Source organism: Crassostrea angulata, chromosome 2, assembly GCF_025612915.1.
Source record: "Crassostrea angulata isolate pt1a10 chromosome 2, ASM2561291v2, whole genome shotgun sequence".
Classification (NCBI taxonomy): Eukaryota; Metazoa; Mollusca; class Bivalvia; order Ostreida; family Ostreidae; genus Magallana; species Magallana angulata.
This window is the reverse complement of record NC_069112.1, coordinates 75,117,718-75,132,928: the sequence shown is the minus strand read 5'-3', so window position 1 is coordinate 75,132,928 and position 15,211 is coordinate 75,117,718. Positions and strand designations below refer to the sequence as shown.

General features: G+C 32.6%; 1 pseudogene; it reads right to left on the bottom strand.

The window, feature by feature from the left end:
- Positions 1-6,953: 6,953 nt before the first annotated feature.
- LOC128171509 (uncharacterized) lies at positions 6,954-15,200 on the bottom strand (annotated as a pseudogene).
- Between the last annotated feature and the right edge of the window lie 11 nt (positions 15,201-15,211).

Here is a 15,211-nt window from a genome sequence, read left to right as displayed (position 1 = left end):
CTTATAAATTAAGTCTTTTTGCCAATCAACGTAAAACGTCTGCACCTGAGTAACTGCTTACACCTTTGATGTCTCAGTTAGTGTTATTAGATAAAATATAGTCTGTAAGATATAGTTGAATTTTATCAAAAATGAGAGTAAGGTGGTGGACAATCTTTGGCAGATCCAAATTAGTGGGAGTTAGCGTCAAACTATATTCTTGCAATGAAATAATAGTGAATGATTACAATGAATAATAGTAAAAGGAACTTACTTAATTTATACGTAGAAGTTAACATTTGACAAATATTGAATAAATAAAATATAGCTATTCGTTTCTTGAATGCGCGATTTTAATTATGACATAAAAGCAAACTCAACGCGACCTCGTGCGAGATAATACAGTAAAACTTTCTAGAAAGGGGTTACCGTAATACAGAACGCAATTTGACAAATAAACGTCATGGCGGAAAGTGCAAGACAGGTTCTTCGTGCATTGCGAACAGACAATCATACCTTGGATGGGACTCTTTGGTTTATATAAAAAAAAATTAATAAATAAAATGAAACAATTTGGTGCAATTTCAGCTTTTATAGAATTTTTTTTCCACAATGGAGTGCTTAGGATCGCGGTATGATACAATTATATAATGGCGAAAAGTGTAGGGTGAGATACCCATCGGGCGATACTTGGGATTTGACAACTTTGGTTTAACTTATGCAAATAAATAAGCATGTCTATTTGAATAAATTATGTGTGCCTTTTTCATTTTTAAGGAATACGTTAAGAAAGCAACTAAGAAAAAAAATCGGGCGCAGTGTAAAGGAAAGTTAAACAACAAAACAAGTTAAGAATTATGCCATTAATGTGGAAAGTAAGTTCACACGCTTTTATAGAATACTATAACATGCGTAGACTACTCATTTGTCCGGCTACTGTATATAAAAAAAGAAACATCCTGAGAAGCCTTGTTAGAAATTCTACAAGTTAGCATATATGTCAATTCTCAATTCCATGACCCTGAAATTCAAAATGAAGTTCCTTAAGGTCGTATTTAAATAATTAGATAAAAGATACGAGGCCAAGTGTTAAAAAATGTTTTTTTTTTCTAAATACAGATGCTAATTGTGAAATTTATTTATTATTCACTGTGAACGAGAATAATTTAAATGCTACTATGGTAAACTGTGCATATATAAATATGTTTGTGATATATAATTTTTTTTTTATTTTATTGTATTATGTTCCACTACTTTTCAAACAAAATATATTTTTATTGATATTAATAAAAATGGTTATAAAACCTTGATTATTTTTAAAGAAAAACAATTTTTCTGACAAAATCGCATGTTGGAGCTGACTTAAGCAGATAACGTTTGTTAAATTTTTTGAAACCCTAATCTAAGGAGAGGGTGACAGTTTGCTATTTAAATTTTTGTATGACCTCCATTCTGAAAAAAATCACCTACTATGTGACTGTCAAATCAAAGAGGCATACTGTCTCAAACCGTGGGAGTAATGCTGTTTTTATTTAATGTCAATGAATTTCATAACCTGAAACTATTAAGATATATTGTTCCTGTCTTGCGCAGCACAGTTAAGGCTGTAAATGGATTCCAATCAGACAAAACCTACGGGAAATTTGCGTTATGACATCACAGTATATTACAAACATCGAAAGTACTTATTAATTTATCTATTAGCAAAATTAGTAGTTTGCTACCTATATAGTTTTGTTTTCATTTTGTTATAAGTATGCAACGTATAAAGAGACAACCTTCATGAAATACCGTATATCTTAAAGCTGAGTACCTAAATAAATCACTTTATTGCAAGGGCATACACTTACCTGATCCTCGCAAACTCTTACATGTAAATTTGAAATATGTTATGTAACTTAATAACTTCTAAGATCCTTGTAAAATCTTACAAATTAATTCTTTTTTAATGGAATTAACCCTGTTACTTTCAAAATTATTTGACATATGCATTATAAATTACGGTTTCTACTAACAAATAATCTGATCTTAAAAAGTGCGCAACGTTTTTCAAAATCTACGCTATAACATCAAGTTATTTTATAATTCAGTTGCGAATATTGACATGATTATGCCAAATATTGAAGTTTTTGAATGACCTCAAAACCACAAATACATCTGCTTGTACCATGCGACTGCCATATCACGTGACCCCTATGAACATAAAATGTTGTACTGTTATTTATTTATTTTAGAAATATATAGCATATAAGTTACTGTTATTGATTTTAAAAAGAACTTGCCAGTTGAACTGAAGCATATGTGTTTTCCTCACAAAAATTTGCCAATATTTTTATTGGCCGCCTTAACTGTACTGCGTGGTGTACAAAAACGACGATGGATGTGAGAGGAATAATTGTTTCAACTCGTGAGGACTTTTCCACTGTTCTATTCATAATCCGAAACTAAACCTACAAAATACGAAACAAACATGGTTGAACATTATTCTTGTCAGACTATAATATTAAAATTATGGTACAATATCTAATTTCGTGCATGATACTGTACGTTAAGTTTAACTGATATTTCTATAGCAACATTTACAATGCTGTCTTAGCATACCATATAGATTGTATTTATAGCTCATTTCCATTTATCTTAGAGGTTTTGGGTATTAACAAGTTTTTGAACATACTTTTACTTAAGACATTACAAGGAAATACTTTTATAAGGGGTTTTTATGAACTTCCTGTAACGCTTTAATACAAAAACCACTTAATCGATCATTTCCAACTTCAAGTGTATTTTTTCTTCCTATTGAGTGCTTGATTATGATAAATTCATCTAAACATTAAGTTCCTGCAAGTTTTCAGCATCATAATAATTAACTCTTATGAAAACTGGGTTGATGTCAAAAAACTATTACGAAAAACGCAATGTGCCTCTTTGCATCCAAACACTGTTTATGTGTTGACACCAAAACAAAATAAATAATTCCATTACTTGTCGTAAAATAATCCAAATCCAAAATCGGGGATCGATCTCTCTCTCCTCTCTCTCTCTCTCTCTCTCTCTCTCTCTCTCTCTCTCTTGTACTTTAGTCTATTACTTGAAAGACTGTAAACAGGGAAACATTTGCCCCGTTTTATTTCCGCCTATTCGCCTTTGTTATCAATGAGCGAATTTAAGACTGGGCGAATTACGATGTCTCAAACCATCTCTCTTAAAATAAATCAGAGCCTTGGAAAATTAAAGACGGGACAAAACTTTTTGCATGTGTCTTGCCTTGGTGTCGATATTTCGATATCGTATTGATGTCGATTTTCTAACATCAAATAGGCAAAAATAAAAATAATAAAGAACAACATCGCTGTCGATGTCGTAATATTGTGTACGATATCGTCGATATCGACATAATTGTTATACAAATTATCCGGTTCAATACCGCTGTCCACATCGTCATTTTAAGTACGTTATCGTCGATGTTGTCACCAGATTTTGTCTTGAACATGTACATGCATGTCTTAGACCCATTTCGTCACAGTTAAATACATTCATTGATGTGACAATGTCACTTCAAATAGCATTTTAAAAAAAGGAATGTGTTATGATGAGACTATCTTCGGTATGGACAAATATCGGCCCCCAATTTTAACCAACTTTTAAATACTGTTGCATAAAAATCAAATCTTTTTAAATCATATTATAGAGGATGCCCATCATTTAAATCTAGATTTTAGTTATCATTGCTCATACGCTGTTTTTCTATGACGTCACATGAATGACCATATTTCCCGCAAATTTGCAAATCAATGAAAACAATATCAGTTTTTCTTTATATTTTGTATTTGGAATTATCGAGTGCAAGTTTACTCAAATACGAATTTAACAGATGCTTTTATTCATATAATTATACACATCATATTAAAAATGGTAGTTGAGCAACCCTGCGCTCGATCCTTTCCAGTCGAAAAACCGTCGGAAAACACCCATATTTTCTACAAACCATCAATTTTACCAATTAAGACTATCTTCATGATGTCATCTCTACATTATGACGTCGTTGTAGTAAAAACATTTTACACACCTATTTTCAATTAGATTTCAACTATCTTCCAACTTATTTTTAAAGCTCTGTATAAAACTTTAATTTTGGAGGGCAAAAAATGCAGAATACCACACATAGTCTTTTCATGTATTGAGTGTATCTCTCACTTTTTTAAAATTAATAATGAATGTTTTTCATTATACTCTGTCTTACACCCTACTCCCCCCCCCCCCCCCCCGCATCCAAAAGATATTCACGTCTGATGTGTTTTCCTTCCTGCATTTATAATCTTCAAAATTCAAATGAATTGATAATGATTTTATTGGCGGCAAAATTATTTCTTAAACTTGTACACTTTTAAACCATCAGAAGTGGATGTGCTTTATAAGCTACAATATAGGAGTGTTTGATGACGTTGAAATAGGTTTCGACCCATTATAAGATGGTCGTGAAATTCAAAAATATATATACCGTGAGAATTCAAACAATTAGATGCAAAATTCATATTATCAATATTTTGTAATTTTCTGTAAAAAAAAAACAACATTTATTTAGTTTAAATGTGTCATTCTTTACGTAATAACAGAAAAAAGGAAAATGTACTGATGAACTTGGATAGAGTGACATTCAAGTATTATTCATCCTGTTGAGAAATGATCGCAAACTGTTTTGTATGTGTACAGAAAATTAAGTAATAATTTTCAGATCCTATTTCTCCTGTGTATCAACTAATTCATTTTGTTTATAAATTAATTGTCAAAGGGTATGAGAATCAGAAATGAATAAATAGTCTGTTTTTATTCAGAAAACATCAGTAACTACTATACAGTACCGATCAGACCCAACCTAGCAAAAAGTAAACCCAAACTAAATACTGGGTTTACTTTCTGGAGTTACTTTGGGTTTACTAAAGAAGACACAGAGTAAACCCAGAGTAAACGCAAAGTAAACCCAGAGTGGAGACAGAGAGTAAACCCGGCAAAAGTATACCCCTGAAAGCAGACACTCACTGTGTATTCGGAATATACAAGGAGCAGGAATTACAGGCAGTGAGATAGTAAGATAGAAGACAGACCTGCTTCACCCTTCAATGCATAAATTTGACCTCAAAAGCTTTTCCCAAGTAACCCTAAAGTAAACCTCGAGTAAACCCAAAGTAAACCCCGAGTAGACCCAAATTTTCTAAAAGTAAACCCAAAGTAAACCCAGGGTATAGCTGGGGTTTACTCTGGTGTTAGGTTTGGTCTGATCTGTACTGTACTTCAACACACAATCTGTAAAATTAATTATAAAAGTACCTCACGATCGAGTCAAGATTTGTTCAAGATTTCCACACAATGTTTTTGTTTTGTCTCCCATTCGTCATTATACGAGTGTTCTCAATATATGCAATGATGGATACAATGTATTGGGAACAAACCTAGTTTTTCTATACCGGTATTATAGAGGATAAAACGATTTCTGTTTAAAAGTGGTTAAATTAGCGCTCAAACGTTAACTGTTTTATTCTACAACACATGCATGGCAAAGCCATATTTTATTCTGTGGTTTCACCAATATTCGTTGAATACCAATTTTCATGGATTTCGTTGTAAAGGTGATCAACTTAATTACATGTTCATTAATGTTCAATTTCTACTAATATTTTCTAATGAATGGATCGTCGATCGCGAATTTACGTACTCTTGAAACTGTATGTTCACTTAATCCACGAAAATTGATGAAACTACAGTCGTCCAAATGTGATCAGCGCTCATATTCTTCGACGCCTTAAATCTGTGACCAGCAGGTAAGTAATACTCGATTATTTACAATAAACACAATAAAAACCTTTTTCTGAATATAACAGAAGGACTATAATATACAAAATGTATACAAGTTGTAAATAGTAAAAATACATTTTAGTACAGATCGACAATATGGAATATGTTCAATATTGTATAAACAATTTATTTTTAGTCATCATATTTTGATGATTGTTTGTGGTACAGGGTGTCCCAGAATATCTGATGTCATTCACTCTTTAAATAACTTTTGATTACATTTACATCTACAATAAACTAAAAATCAAGCGCATATTCATTCTTTTTTCTATGGAAAACATTCAAAACCACTTTAGTTTGATTTGAAATTTTATGACAAAGATCTAAATATACAATATGTATAAATAAAACCATTTAAAATGACAAAAACGCAACTGTCCACAAACTTTTGGGACAACCCTTGTATATGATATGAATTTTAACTCAACAAATTTCACAAACATTCATGAGATTTTCACAAACTGAGCATTGATCATAAAACCACAACAAAATGAGAGTGTGTCCAAATGACGTCCTTTTCATCAATAGCAACGTCAATTTGATGAGTAAAATTCCTAACAACATCCCATTTGTACGGATCTAATTTTCTCAAATCCTCTCGATACTTAAAAACTGTCTTATTTGTTGAGTTGTTTCCCCAGGGGTATTCTTTATATATTATTCGTACAACTACATCAGGAGTCTGTGTTTGGAAATACATGTTAAAAACAAAAGATGTCTTCTCTCTTGTTCGAGCAATCTTAAAAAAAATCAATTCAACCAAAGAAATTTCATGCATTTCTGTGATATCATCCATGAAGTCTATGAAAAGCACGTTTTTCTTTAAAAGGTTTGTTTGGAAAAATAATGAACTATTTTACTTTTTATTTAAGTTACAAGGTTTGGCCAAACGTTATCTAATTTATATAATGTTCAAATGGTATCAGATATTCTTGGACACACGGTACTTTGCTAGAAGCGCCACATACAAATATAATTCAACAGTCCAATAGAACGCAAAGATTAATTGGTGATAACACAACCTCATTGGTTGTAAAGTTATGTTCAAAATGAAAATCAATACTAAGTTATGCATGTTCATTTCCTATCCACTGATCATATGGATAATTTGGAATAGACTGCACTTTTTCACAAAAATTCATCCAAAAAATCTTTGTTCCACTTCTCGTATGGGTGTTTTCTCTTTTTTTCATCCCTTCCATTTACATTATCGGTCTCCAAAGATTCAACTGAAAACGATGCATTTGGTATAGAAAAGGTATTTGTATCTCTGACAATCTGTGCAGGTTCTAAGTTATCTTTTCCCTCTATATCAGCATCGGTGAAAGTCGTGTTCTGATCTGGATCATGCCTGTAATTGGTTGCTATTGCTTCCTCGAAATCCGCTGTTCGATTCTGATGGCCATGTGGCCAATCTCGATCTCCATTGCCTCCAGTTCTGTATTCATTCAGGAATGTGTCGTCTGTTGCCTGTTCATAGTTTTTTCTTCTCGTTTTAATTAAAGGGTCTGTGTTCTTAGATTTTCGGATATTTTCGGAACCGTCATATGTTCCGTTGCCTCCTGTTCTGTATTCATTTAGGAATGTGTCGTCTGTTGCCTGTTCGTAATTTCTTTTCTTTTGGCCTGCTGTCCCTCTAGCCGCCATTGGTTGATTCATTTCTATGCTAACGGGCTCAAATCTAGAGTGACGTGGTCTGGCATAGTCAGGTCCTGGATGATTTAAGCTATAAGATGATATTCAAAGATAAAATTTCAATGTGCATATGATAAAATCATACTATAAGAAAACTTACTACACATGGCACAATGATTCAGCCCCAATGTTTAATTTTGCCTTAATCATCTTAAGTACAAAAAAAATATTCTTTCGCCAATTCATTTAGACTTTTATCATAGTTATATTTTTTTTATTTTAGTATAATATTATAGATCAATATAGTCCAATTAGAAAGTGATTTTCTGTTAAATGCATTGCCGTCTTTAAACAACTGTTTGAAATGCGAGTTCTTATCTGCTTTGCTATAAGTGAACAAAAAAAATGATTTGAATAAATCAGCATTATTTATATTTTTCAAAAAAAAAACTTTAAAAAAACCAAACAAACAAAAATATAAAAAAAGGAACATGAAACATTGATATTACTAGCGAAGTGCTTTGAGTTAAAGCTTATTGAATCGATATCACCTTATCTTTATCTTCCTTCGCCTTATCATTCCTAGAGCAATCAAAATCGCTGCTACTATGATGACAACAGCCAAACATGTCCCTATAATAATACCAATATATAACTGGCCTGGACGGGCTGTCAAAATAAATCACAGAGAGGGTTAGTTCAAGGTATCTAATGTATAATGAAGGTATATTGAACAATTTTGAATCATTTTATACTAGCTAAATACATATTGCTTAATAACAATGAAAGTGAAATAAACCAAATGCACATGACTGACAATATAAAAGAAGCCGGTCATTTTGCACCTTAAAATTTTTGAAAAAATTATTTCCCTTGATGAAAAAAAAAATCCATTTCGTCAAAATATCTGCGGTAAATGATTGATTTTATTTGACATTTTAATAAAAAGAAAGTTTATGCATGTATTAACCAAGAGAGTTTTACGATTTTGTGTTGCTTTTTACAATATCTTAATTAAACATAAGTTGCCCATAAACTTCAATGCAAAATCAAAAGTGTATTTAATAAACATTTTGAAAATTCTATTGGTGAAGTTTTTTTTTTATATAATAACACTTTCAAAATGATATCGTGATTAAGAATATCGGACCATTCATTTATTAGGTACAACATGTTGTCGTCATACATTGAATACCTTAATTCACTTTTGTTTAATCCAAATTTATGGGCAACAATTTTCGTTGGTTTAATGCCAACCACACTTTCAAGGATACGTATGATAATAGCACGAACAATGATCATGTCAATACAATGTTTTTAGAAGTTGTATTTTATTGAACATGTAATTTCGTGATTCAACTAAATTACGAAATCAATGAAAATTGATGTTTTACGAATATTGATGAAACCACAATACTTTGTATGGATATGTAACAAAGCATTTAATCCAAAAAAAAAAATATAAGAACAAAGAGTTCTTTTTAAAACAAACCTGTATGTTTGAAAAAATTCTAACTTTTTAATCGATACTATTTACATATATGTGACCCAACTTCGAGCTCATCTGAATCTATTTAATGTGAGGAAAATAGTAATTTTTATTAACTTGTGTTGTGTATTTTTGTAGGTTTTTCCCCTTTTCATTCCGATATTTTCTATATTTTTTTTATCTTAATTTTTGGACTAAATGTCATGATTAAAGGGACTTTGACACGATATGAGATACAAAAGTTATTTTTATTTGTTTATGTATAGTATGGTTTACTGGTGCATTTTGAATGATTGACCAACCTATTGAATGTTCAAGTGAAGTTACAAGCGAGACACAGAGGTAAAAATTGATTGTTTTGTAAACAAAGATCGAGTCTTATAGTTATTTACAAAATTGTAATGTAGAGAATTACCATTTCTTAGACATAATGACACGTAGAAACAATTTAAACAAATTCAATATCTTCATAAATACTATCATCAACAAAAGAAAGATACATTTGACTGAAACTTAAACCAATACTTTACATAAAAAAAAGTTTGTAGTCGTATTATATAAATAGTGCCTGTTTGGGAGGGTAACAGTTGAAATTGACACCCCGAGAAAACCATTGTCAACCGACGCGAAGCGGAGGTTGACAATGGTTTTCGAGGGGTGTCAATTTCAACTGTTATCCTCCCAAACAGGCACTATTTATTTTGTTACACTGAATGTCTTAATTTTAAAGAAAATTTTACTGCTTTTATATAGGAATAACGTGAATTCTACAGCGAACCGTACGCGCATAATTTGCGCGCATGTAACATTTTTTAATGTTAACCGTTGCTAAGTGCGTTGCTAACGCTGAGAGTAATAGAAAATATTATTAACTGCGTCTTAACCAATCAGATTTCAGTATTTAACATGAAAGTATAACAAAAAATAATTAGCATAAGCCAAAAGAATTTTAAAAATAATTGATCGGTATAGTTAAAATTACGGAAGTTAAAATTGTAAAAAAAAAAAAAAAAAAGCGAGGTTAATGCATACAGTTTAATTAATTTATTGTCTATTTTAAAACGTGATTTAAAATGGAATAGTTCCAACGCACACTCATACGTTATAGAATAATATGTGACAATGTGAATCTTTAAATGTTCAGCCCTTGATAATTATAAACAGTAATAAACTATATTTAAGCTTTTTGAAATATTTCCTTTTATGCATCAAAATATCTCATTTGTAATTTAACAAAATGTAGGAGTTTATTATGACAGTCAACTCTTCACGTCGATTCCTATAGTGACGTCAGCAAACCTGCGAGCTACGTTAAATCAATTATGACGTCATAATGAATGTAGGAACAAAATGACACTCTGAAGTCATTTACTATAGATCCCTACCCTAATAAATATTTAACTAAACTGTATTGAATAATGCGATGCGACATGTATTATATGTCTGCGAATTTGTCCCCTTCTTACTTGCAGTCTCGATTTGGTATGCTGTCGTTTGTTCATAGGTGGTATTACTTTCCTGTGTGATGGACACACCAGCTGTTGTGATATCTGTGATATCTGTGATATCATCAGTAATGTCTTCCATAGCAACGGTTATGTACGTCACATTCTCATAGTCAATTCTGATATACAACAAAAGAAGTAAGTTTTCCGTTCTGATGCTATCTGTTCTTATTCAACTTATTCAATAATATACCAAGTGATGGGATTAAAAAACGAATTTAATAATTTTTCCTTTAAAACGTCGATCAACCGATCGGCAAACGAATAACATACAGAAAAACAAATAATTATGTAAATGCGTTATTTCACAAAGGACAAAATATGAATTTTTTTTCTAATGGTTTCCCAGCAAAAGAATTACATACGAAGAAATAAAAAACTATGTAACTGCTTTATTTCACAAGGGAAGAAATGTTTCTCTTTGTTTAATGGTTTCCCAGCAGTTGGTTGAATACTTACACAGCTTGATCTGTGGTGTTTCCGTACGCTGCTTTGTTCGATTTATCATAATGTCTATTGTCTGTACTCGTTGTATCATCCTTATCATCGACTACAAAAAAAACCACCAAAAAAAACATTCTTAAGCATTTTTGAAAGATATAGTCTCATTATTGCAAAGGTGTGTGAATACTGATTGACTATAGTCTGTATCAGAACACTGCTTCCCACGCTTTTTGACGAAATTTAACGAAAAAGCACATACCTGTCAAAAACGTACAATTAATCAAAATAGGGGAATTTCCAAGATTATGTCATTGACACTTCATTTATTTTTACCCGGAGAAATTAACATGATCGAGGACAAGTTTCTTACGGAGATTCATAATGGGAAATATTTAAATATTTTCTGCATTCGGAATTACTCGGAACATCTCGCACAGTGTGTCACCGATGTCATCCTGGTGTATTCTTTTTGCTGAAATGCAAAATCCCCGTAGACTTTCAATTTTTGTTGTGTACTGAAATCTGAAGCGGTAGAGGGAGCGCTTTAAAACAGATAATCTGAACTGTTTTCATTCATAGTGGAAAAACGTAGTTTGGACTCAAAGGTATATAGGATTATCGAAATATTAGCAGAAAGTGATGGAAGCAGAAACTTGGAACAGGGTATCACAAGTGTTAGCGCGTTATGAACATTTGTATGCACACAGCGTTTCAGTTATGAATCTATATATTTCAGAAAACTAGGATTAAACGCTTATATTAACATTTCAAACGTCTTGCCTTGTCTGCAAATGTTATACCTCAAAATTACCGTATATTTTTAATTGAAAGTCCAATTTAATGGAAGAGACACTGCGACAGGTACGTAGGTAAGGGAACATTGATTATGGCCTGTGACGTTGCACTAAACATGCAGCGTTCAACATTTGTGACTTCTTAATGAAAATTTTCCTTGTCTGTGTTACCATGTCTGTGTTATGATGTTTTATCTGCAGTAGCTTTTCACATTATTTACATGCAAATATTATGTGGAGTGAAAATATATGAAATAGAATATCGTACTTGAATATTGAATTTTACGATAATGTAAGGTTACTGGTTTTAAGTCTAGCAGATAATAGTCAATATTTTTGTTAGTGGTTATATCCATTTATGATTGAACAAAACCAATCAAGAGGCAATTGGTAAAAGCAAGAAAGATGGCTGTCCGAAAAATTTGAAATGTGGATAAATAGGGAGAAATTTTGCTTTTATTCCATTTTTATTTTATATTGCCCCACCCCACCCCCACAAAAAAGGGAGGCCACTCATATTTTTATTGGCGTGAAACTTTTCTTGGAATTGTGATCGTGGTTCGCATGGGCAAATAGTGCATACTTAGTATGGATATCGACTGCCTCCGTTTATTGCTGTTGCTATCAGTCAGTTCACAGGTGAAGGTTCCTTCATCTTCATCTGAAATGCCTGAATGATAGACATGTTTTATATTAAGAAAACCTATCTTCACGAAAAAGAGGCATTGAATCAATAGTTTAAAGATTGAATCCGTCGAAATTTATCAGCTTCTATCGTACATGATGAACAAAATATGTTTGTGTAAAACATACTTAATATGTTATTCGGTACGTTTTATTGATTTAAATATCGCTTACATGTGATACTCTTTGCATCCATGATGTGTTTGCAAAAACAAACAGGCACGTAGCATCGTTTTTGAAAGTGGGGAGGGGGGGGGGGGCAGACCCATCCAAAAAATCTTGACAAGCAAAAAAAGAAAAAGGGAAATTTAAAGTTTCCAAAATCTTCAAAATCCGTGGGGGGGGGGGGGGGGGGGGGCGGGGGGGGGGGGGGGGAGGGGGGGGGGGCGGGGGGGGTGGGGGGGGGGGGGGGGGGGGGGGGGGGGGGGGGGGTCATTCAATTTGACTACTCATTTCTTAATTTTCATATCAATTTTTTACTAACTTCCAAAAAAGTGGGGGGGCCAACTCCATTATAATTCATTTTTTTATATGTAAATTTTAAAAAATTTGTTGCGACGAGAAAAAGTGGGGGGGCCAGGCCCCCCCTGGCCCCCCCTGATGCTACGTGCCTGACAAAAACGTTTCTTTGCTATAAACTGTTGTAATTTAGTCTTATTGTCAATAATTAACATCATTATGCATGTATATGAATACATTAATTCTGTTCCAGTTTAATTATCACGAACATATTTTGAATTTGCAATGATCTTTATGAAATAAAGAGAATGCGTTATTTAATCTTATTACTTATCAATAGCTTTTATATATCGGTTACATTCTATCATCATGCAACACCGTGTTAACTGCCTCACTATACAGCACCAACTAGCACTCACCAGTTATCTGTAATCTAGACAGTATCTTTTCTTGACTTGCCACCTCCAACTGAACGCTGTATCTTCCATCGTCAATGACGTCATTGTATGATTTTGTGATCCTGACGTCATCTTTAAACCAGTTTTACTGAAAAGCTATTCACGAGGGTAAGTAGGGCAATATTAGATATAAGACACTTGACGACAAGGGTATCCCCTGATGCAAGCAAACTGGAATTGGCCTGGATGGTGAAGTTCGGGAACCCCGCGGTTTCCATCAAAACTTAAGACAGTCACACTAGGAAAAAAAGAATCTCTGAAAACTGATTAAAGGTTCGTCTAAGTATCAGATTCATAACATTGATAGAGGAAGTTGTGCCATTAAGTCAAGTGAATGTTACTTTTAAGCGCTGCATGCTAATTTTGTGATATCGTCGGTCCTATAACACACCAAGCATTGCAGACAAATTGAATTCCGCGCGTAAGCGCTCTATCATGAGCATAATTATGCAAACGTTGATAGCTTCCTATATTACAGTGTTCAAGAAATCGCAAAGCATTTAGTGACACTTTTGAAGCAACCTTTGTAGTTAAAGCACTTAGATTATAAACATACTATAAAATATTCCTTTTTTCGAAAAAATTAACAAAATAAAACTAAAACGTAAACATAATATTTGCGTTGGCTGCAGACATTCGATGTCTGTTATATCTAGTTTGCAACATATAAATAGTATAGCAAAGCTATCGCTAAACCACTGTCTGAGCTCTGCTAAAAACTTACTTTCCAAACCAATACAATATATATAGGTTTTTCTAAATTTGATATCATAGGTAGAACAAGTTTAGGAAAAGTATTAGAGGTTTGGCGACTACTAGCAAACAGCCTGCCTAAATAAGTGTTTGGTAGAGCTCTTTAAAAAAATCAATACTGTCAAGAGCAAATAATCTGTTAGCAGCATTTGCCGAACGCTTGCGGCAAATTTTTATAAAACATGTCATTTTTGTAAGTGATATTTTTTAGACTTTAAGCATTTCGAACACATTTAGATGTCAAGTCAACAGGCATTTAGCTTCACACTATATAAATGTGGGAGCTAGAAAGAAATAGTTCGGGGTCAAAATTTGGTGCTTATGAACAGTCTTAGAAGGGTCTTAGAAAATTGCAGTTACAGAGACATATAACCTCTTGTTAAACGAAAAATGTCGATCGAGAAACTTGTATTTTAGAAGTAAATACAGTAATATTGCATAATATTATTGAATACTAAGACATCAGTCTCACCCAGAAAGGACAGGTCTATCATCATTAGAGCACTTAAGTAATAGAAAGAAACAACCGAAGCAGTATTATTCCAAACAATATTACGATTGATCATGATCGAGTGATTGCGTTTAGAAAACAGTATGTCACAATTTTTTTACTCTTTGCTTATGACGCAAACATTTCCAGAGCTTTCTTAAAATTATTTTATTTATATATGAAAAAAAAAATCCAAATAGTAGTTGGCTAATTTGAAAACAATAAATTGAGATATTTTAGACTGAAAATGCGCGTTATGTACAGGAGTAAGTAAATAAGTCAATGTTTAGCAATTACCTAAATCGTACTGGGCTCTAGGTGGACATACGTGTGACATAGAAAAAGACATTATATCCGTTCCCTCTCAGTTGATTTTCTTAATAATTCAAAATTATTCAATGGGAAATTTGTGGATAAAATGAAAAGAAAACAACTAAATTTCAGGGGGATAAGAATTAAAGAAAGAAAGAAATAGCGAACGAAAGAAAGAAATAACGAAAGAGAGAGAAAATGAAAGAAAGAAAGCAAAAATTTACCCAAACTAGATTTGGTTTTAATCCTAGCCTATCATCCTATACTTCCCCATCCAACAGAAAACACTGGACATGTAACATGTTTCCAATAATAGGCCTTTTATTTCGAGGAAAGGAAGTTAAATTGTTTTCATATAC